The sequence below is a fragment of the Ambystoma mexicanum genome, chromosome 5q, assembly GCF_040938575.1.
Source record: "Ambystoma mexicanum isolate Mex_15411 chromosome 5q, UKY_AmexF1_1, whole genome shotgun sequence".
In the NCBI taxonomy this organism is placed as follows: domain Eukaryota; kingdom Metazoa; phylum Chordata; class Amphibia; order Caudata; family Ambystomatidae; genus Ambystoma; species Ambystoma mexicanum.
This window is the reverse complement of record NC_090933.1, coordinates 1,202,091,766-1,202,099,827: the sequence shown is the minus strand read 5'-3', so window position 1 is coordinate 1,202,099,827 and position 8,062 is coordinate 1,202,091,766.

The following is an 8,062-nucleotide window of genomic DNA, read 5'->3' as shown; positions in this document are numbered from 1 at the left end:
GATCTCTTTCAAAACAATTGGTGAATTTTTATCTTGCTTTTTGACAACCCATAAATATATTATGTTCTATCCAACTTCAAGACCTTCATCAGTCTTACTCTTAGCGCATAAACCTTGACCAAATCTGCTACTTAATTTGAAGAAATCACAATCTTTAAAGTGATAAGCAGTAAAATTACACCTCATAAAGTCTCGATTAATAGATCAGTCACAAACATCATAGACATTGTAGCATGGTCAGATATGAGACAATTAGACCTGGGGGATCTTTCCCGTACAAACCTCAAATCATCTGAATTTCAGGTGATTCCACTAGGTCAAACCTTGGAATGATCTTGTTGAGAGGTTTGTCTGAAGGTCAACCACATGGATTAAAGGGGAACATGTGGTTGCTGCTCCTTTTCAGTCTGACTACTTTCAGAGAAGCTGTTGCTGGAGGCAGGCTTGGGAAACTTGGAGAAAGAGTAATGAATTGTAGTGCAGTTAAAGTAGTTGGGAGGGAAGAGAGGGTGGGAGAGGTAGTGAATGACTGGGAGCCCAGAAGGAAACTTGTTGGGGAGTCTGCATGTCTGGGTTTGCTGGGAGAGAAGTGGGAAGGCAGGTGACAATGCAGTTAGTGTCCATCTCTTGAAGAAGTGGATGAGACAATTGCCATTGGGTGTATGCTGGGTGGAGGAGCCAGGGATCCTTGAGGGAAGCCTTTGGTAGAGTTGTAGTCCCATGATGTTACTGGAAAGGAGTAGCAGTGATTCAGAGAGGTGGGTGGCACACTGGCCACTGAGTGGGCACTATATTTGGAACATGTCTGCATCAAAATAAGCCAAAGGCAGGTACAGACATCGTCCTCTTCAGCAGCACTTGCTGTGTCCACTGTGGCGGCCATAATTGCATGTGGTGAATTGAAGATATACTCCACTATTTCCATACCCCCTTCTCAAGTCACTAGAATAATCTGGACCATGCTATTTTGTAAAGTTTGTAGCCGTGCACAGTCCAACCTGGTGATCCCTATCAAGAAGCTATTGCAATAAGCAATCCTGGACTCTGCAATGGCCCTGGCCACAGTCTCGCAATTCGTTTGGGAGGTAATATGTCGCAGTTGCACTAATATTTTTATATGGTACACAGTGGAAGAGACCAAGCTACTTAATTGGGCTTCAACATTGAGATTTTGGTCCAGGATAATGCCTAGTGTCTTAACCTTGTTTTTAGTCTCAATATTACAGCCTGCTAATAAAAAGCGGTTGTAATCAGTGCCCAACTTCAGCTTATTGCTTGTGCCTATCACCATAAACTCAGTTTTTTCTTTGTTGAGCGCTGAACCATTCTCTACCATCCAGGTTTGGATGATTTCATAGATCCTGTTGATAGTTCTTGCATCATCTGCATGAGAACCCGACAATGGAATAACACACTGAGTGACATCCGCATAGTTTGTTAAACCCACTTTATGCTCTTCCAGTAGATTGAAAAAAGGACCTGGAAAGGTGTTGTACAGAGAAGGTGACAAGTAGGCTCCCTGCGGCAAGCCATATGTAAATCCAGCTGTGGTGGCTTCAGCATCCCCACTAAACACTCTGCACACTCAATTACCCAGAAAAGATGCAATCCAAAGAGCAACATTATCCGATAAAAAAAGCTACTAACCTAGTGGTCAAATTAGTATGGTCTACCAGGTCAAAAGCCACAGACAAATCCAATCCTGCTGAAGAAGTCATGACTTCAGTCGAGCAGAGCCGTCTCCGTCCCAATCCCCTGCCGGAAGCCAGGCTGCCACATATTCAGTATGCTAAATTCGATCAAATATGCTGAAATCTGCATGTAGGCTACATGATATAGAATCTTTAGTAGAAATGGCTTGTTTGTTATGGGCCGATAATTTGTATAAATTGCCGGGCGGAGGACATGTTTCTTTAGCAGTGCTGTAATCCATGCATTTATTATTCCTTTGGGAACATGATTCGCCATGAAGGGTGAGTTAAGAAATTTACATAGAGTGCCCATTAATAAGGGGGTGACTGCTTAATTACCATAGTCGTACACGGATCTATTTTACAACTGGTTGGTTTCAAGCTCACGATAATAACAGTCATTTAAGTTTCAGTAGTGGGTTGGAAGTTGAAAAGATGGCCTGGGATCATGTCCATCTGGTTCCCCCATCCACGTATCCAACTCCATGCCTATCAGGCTTCTTATTGACCTCAATGTTCTTTTTTATCTTGTCCAATTTCCCCAACATGGCCTCATGAATGAGAGTACACCAAGCATTATCTTTGACCATAATGTCTGAATTTTTTTACACAGATCTTCACACTCTCTTAATATCTTAAGGAGTTCCTTAGAGTCTGATTGTGCATTTCGAATCCTGTCATGAAACATGTTTTTTTAGCTGCAATAACTGCTAATTTAAAATCTTTAGCAGCAGTCTTATACATCTCCTTCTCCTGAGCACCTTGCGAAGTGCGCCAGGCATAGATGATTATTTTGTTTTTGGCATTGAGATTTTGTAAGTCAGGTGACCTAGCCTACCTCTATTTGGAACAATTACCCCTGACAATATTGCATCTGAGTCAGTGCTTGGGTTTGGGACATCAAGCTTTATCCCTGCACCCAGTTGTGCATAGCAGTGCACCCTCATTGCATCAGGTATGTGCTGTAAAAGTGTTTGCACATGGCCAAAAATATGACAAGTGCCATGACAGACAGCAATGGCTCCATGCTAACCTGCATATAAGTTGGAAACACATCTCTTGCCCTACTCTTTTGTGGAAAACCATGGAGTTAATAGGCTTATGGGCAAAGCATTTTTGGCACGGCAGGCCCACTGTTGCCGACATAATGCACCATGCACCTGGGAAATGCTAAGCATCTTCCTCATCGCCGTTTCTTGTGGAGGCCGTGATGGAAGACTGGTTACTAGCTTGCTTTATCAAGGCAGAGAAGTCATTTACCTGGTATACTTCCTTGTGCCACCAGTGAACATAGTTACTCATGGTCATCGCCCTTTGGGCACATCTCTTGCACATTCTCTTTGACACAATTCATCCTATTCCCAGAGGCCTACGCATGAGACCTCTCCACCCCTGCTGGTCTTCCGTGGTGATGGCAAAATAGTACCTCACCCAGAACCATGTGGACTGTGTCAGGGGGGTAGAGGTTGGTTCTGTTTGGGATAGCTCCTCTTCCTGTCTTGCCCCTCCAGCAAGGCACGTGGAGTAAGTCTCCTCTATCCTCGCCTCCTCAGGCCCCTCTTTTACCTGCTCCTCTTCCCCCTCAGATAAATCCACCACTTGATGCAGCACCTCCACAGACTTGCCCTCTTGAGACATATCCACCCTCTCCTCAGGAGAACCCCTACTCTGCTGGTTGAAGAACACATAATCCTCAATGTCCAAGACACACAGATAGGAGCCATCCCATGCTCCTCCTCCCGGGTGCATGCTGTACCTGAGGGACATACCTGCCTACTCCTTTACTGGCCCTGCCTCTGTAGGGGCATCTACTAAAGGACCTGCCTTGGTGAGGATGTCCCCATGACACCCTGCCTCCCTACCTACATGTGGGTGGCCTTGCTTTACCTTCCTCTGTTCTACTAGTCAGGCCTCCTCTGATGACCTTACTTCCTCTCCCACTTCTTTTCCTGATGCCTCCCCTAATATCCTAAGCTCCTCCACCTAATCAGAAGATTGACAATGCTGTGTGGCCATGCCAACAAACCAGCACAGAACACAAGTTTTCTCCCTCATCTGTCATGTGGGTGGGGGGATTACTCGTCCTGCCAGTAGAAATGCAGCTCCTCCTCTTCATCCTCTCTCAGACATTTTTCGCCACCCAGTGTAAGAGGCATTCCATGAGAACCAGAAAAGTCAAATTTGAGAAACTTGTGAACTCAAGCAAACCTTTTAAACCCAAAAGGGTAAATGGAAACTATCTCCAAGAAGCCAACACGCATACCCCCAAGAAGTTTAGTACAAGTGAATATATCCTACTACTACGTTAATTCCTATAGTATTACAAACAACACTACCAGGAAAACCAATGGACTAGCAATGGGAAAGGGTGAACAAATTTAGTTTAAAAAAATTTCATTTGGGATAAGATCAGAGACGGGTAACTTGTTTTGTCTTTTTTTAAATTTTAAAAGAGGACACAACAGGGAAAGAGCACAATTGGAAAAGGCAAAGTTTGTTTCCCTTTTTTTATATGAGGAAAACTAAGAACTCACTAATGGCACACTGAAAAAACAGTAAAAGATGGATATTGGCTACGGAAACACATTAGAGACCATCAAATTAGATGAACAAAATCAAACACCTAGAACTCCACAAATCCCTGCAATATTCGACACCAATGTTTCAAAAATCATTCACATGTGAGCTGGATCATTGTGCTTTTTCCATCACAGATTAGAAAAACCCACAAAAGAATAGGCGTGAGTTGGGCCAGTGGGCCTTTTTATAGAGGGCCAACCTTCCTTAGGAGATTCTAGGGATCTGATTGGCTGAACGAACCAGACAATCAAACACAAGATTTCACCAGAGATGTTATGCTTCTGAATGAATGTATGAATCATTGAGTTTGACCATAGATGTGCTGGCTCCAAAAACCATTCCCATGGTAAGGACAACACTTCTTTAAAAGATCTGAGGGGTCCGCCTGTTCATTCTTTTTTTTTTTATCATGAACGGACCGGCCTAGTGACAGGCTTGAAAAACAAAACCTTGACTCGAGATGTAAAAGTTAAACCAAGCCTCATTTTGACAGGTTTTATGCTCTAGTCCACTATCAGTTGAACAATCACCAAGGTTTAGCTTCCCAAGATCATTTAATATATTAGCCCCCTGTTCCAACATGAGATCAATTATTGTAGTGTCTTTCGTAGGATGCTTTAAGGATCTGGACACCTGATTCAAGAATGACCTATCTTTAAAGTCTTTACATCCGAGCAGCTAGAACTCCCTCTTCTTCCATCATGCTTTGTAGACTTAAGTTCTCTAGATTCTTACATGTTTTGACTCTCAACTCCAGCATGCATTATGATCTTGGAATGTCTGTTTTTTAAGGTGTGCATATACCCTGAGTGCTGGTACCAGCATGCAATGTGGTCTCTAAATGTCTCTTTCTCAAGATGCGTTGTCATGCTGACTGACTCCCAACACCAGAATGAATTACTTTTCAACAGGGCTTTCTCAGTTCATTCTAGAAATGCACACTTCATGGGGTATTGATGCAGCATTTCCAATGAGCTCTAGCAACCCACAGTCAGTGTTTCTTTCTGATATACCATCCCCGATGAACTCTTGCGCATCATTCTTCTTGTTCTAGGATGTACACAGCATTCCTTCCCAATACAGCTTTCTCAATGTGCTCTAGGAATGTGCACTTTAAGGTCCAGAATGTAGAGTTTCTACTCAATATGGCTTTTATCATCAGTTTATCCCCTGTTGCTTCTTCCTGAGCACCATGGCCTTCACTTGTCTCCACACTCTGCCCTCTGCCATATGTGCTTGGGCCTCCAGTTCTGACCCCATTGTTAAGTGTTAGAATCTCCTCATCTCACGGTTTATTGTCAGCTTCTGGTTCCTCTGTCAGGACTTGCTCTGACATGTCAGGTGCTTCTCACTCCCATGTTCTTTCCATGTTGTCCTGCTCCTTTCCGCCTTAGCAATGGTTCTGGTTTCAACCTTGCTTCTGCTACCAAGTGGCTTTTGTCAGACCGTCGCCATATTCACCCTCTTTCTATGCAAATTCTGCTAGCACTTGCATATCAGAAATCTTTCATCTTCTCGCAAAACTCTCATAATCAGAGTAGCTGCTAGAGTCCCTGCCTATAATAGTCAGTGTCTCCTCCGGTGGCCCTGCCTTCTCTCCAACTCCTTTTCCTGTGGCCTCCACTAATTTCTCATGCTCTCCCACTTAATCAGAGGATTGACAAAGATGTGTGGCTATGCAGGATTTTCTTACTAGTGGTCATGCTGCAGACAAGGTCAGCCTTTTAGAAACAGATGTCAGACATGATATTCCACTATAGGTAGTGGGGAAGCCCTTCATTAGCTTGAGCACATGTATGATACAGCCTCCTATTTATGTCATGGCCCACTGGGAAAATCGAAACAATCTTTACCTAGGCCATGACAAGACAACTTTCCAACGCCAGCTCATCTAGGATAGAGCAGCTAGGATGATCCTGCACCTGAAATCACCACACTCCATCTCATCACGCCTCAAAGTACTCAAGCGACACACCATTGGATCATAGACTTTTTCTAAATTCACGCGCAGAGTGCACAGAAATCAAGATGCAGTAGGTCCAGAGTACCCCCCAACTTCCTGAAATTCCAACAACTGGGCAGATCACTTAGGTCTGCTATCGTAAACTGACTCAACCCTGCCAGCTTCAAGAAGTGACTCACAGTAGGCAAGGATGTTTCCACTGCCACCTCCTCCCTTTCGAATAACACCCCGAAGGACGTAAAGCTAGAAAAAATACCCTCAGTTTCAAATAAACCTAAGCAGACGGTGCCTGAACAAAGGTATCTGCTCCTAACTTAAGAGAGTGGCAAAGTTCCCTGTCTGGCTCCTCAGGGTTCGAAATTGAGATTTGATGAGCAGGAGTTAAAACATTCATTCGTTCATTTGGTCATTTGTTAAAGGGCATTTCACCATAATCGTGGTTCCAACAAGCTTTTGGTTGAACGCCCTGGGAGAGGCTTGAATCCACAAATTTGGGAAGTGCTATTGTGCGTGTGTGCATTTCAGCCATTAAAGGTATGCAAGGGTGGCTAAGACCCTGCTAGTCACCCATTTCTAAACTGAGTGTCTATGGGCGCAACGGAGGTATGCTGTGGACTTAAGTGGGAGATTGTGTTTAAGGAGATAGAGAGTTATGTGGGAAGCGACATTTTGAATTTCTGTCATTAAAAGTAGCTTCACTCTTATGGCAGAGGTGATTTATTTATTTATATTTATATAGCGCGCAAGCAGCCCAGGGGCATTGAGGCGCTGTTCCTTGCAATAACTTGGTTACAGGTTACAGGCATGATAAACACATTATGAATACTACAAAACTTCATACTGTTGTTACAGATATAGCATTTGGTCATATATTACAACTAATATGATAGGTATTCATGCTGGTGTGTCGGGCCTTATGTGAAGAGGATAGTTTTCAGAGTTTTGCGGAAGGTGGTGAGGGAGGCCTCTCCTCTGATAGTGGGAGGTAGGGTGTTCCAGTGAGTGGGTGCGAGATAAGGGAAGCTGGATCCGCCCGCTCTGACTCTTTTTACTAGTGGCACAGAGAGCATGTTGGTGTATGGTGATCTGGTTGGCCTGGTAGTGGAGATGGGGTGTATGCTTTGTGAGAGGTAGGCAGGAGCAGTGAGGTGAATGCACTTGTGGGTCAGTGTCAGGGCTTTGAATACAATCCTTTTCTTTATTGGGGGCCAGTGGGCTAGTTTTCTGGCCTCAGAAATGTGTTCTCTTTTAGCAATGCCTTGGGCTGCCCGGAGAGCGTTGTTCTGTATTACTTGTAGTCTCTCTAAGTTTTTATTGGATGTTCCTAGAAAGAGTATGTTGCAGTAGTCTAGCCTAGAGCTGGTGATGGCTCTGGCTATATTGGTGCAGTTCTCTTTGGAGAGAAAGGGTCTGACAGTGTTGATTAGTTTGGCATGATATGCAGCTGCAGAGGCTATTGCGTTGACTTGTCTATCCATGGATAGGCTGGAATCCAGGTAGACTCCTAGAGTTTTGACAGAATCTGAGACAGGAATTCTGATGTAGTCATTGGTGAAGTGACTGAATTGGGCATCTAGATTTTTTAGTGTGTCGGGGGAACCTACCAGGAGGAGTTCCGTCTTGTCGGAGTTGAGGCATAGTCCGCTGTCTGCCATCCAGGCTTGGATGGTGTTGTAGAGGTTGTTCAGGGACAGGGAGTCAGTGTCATAGTTACCTGTGAGGGTAAGGAGGATCTGAGTGTCGTCGGCGTAGTTGGTGTAGGAGATGCCCATAGCATCGAGGATGAGGAAGAGGGGTCGTGTAAAGATGTTGTATAGGGTGGGGGAGA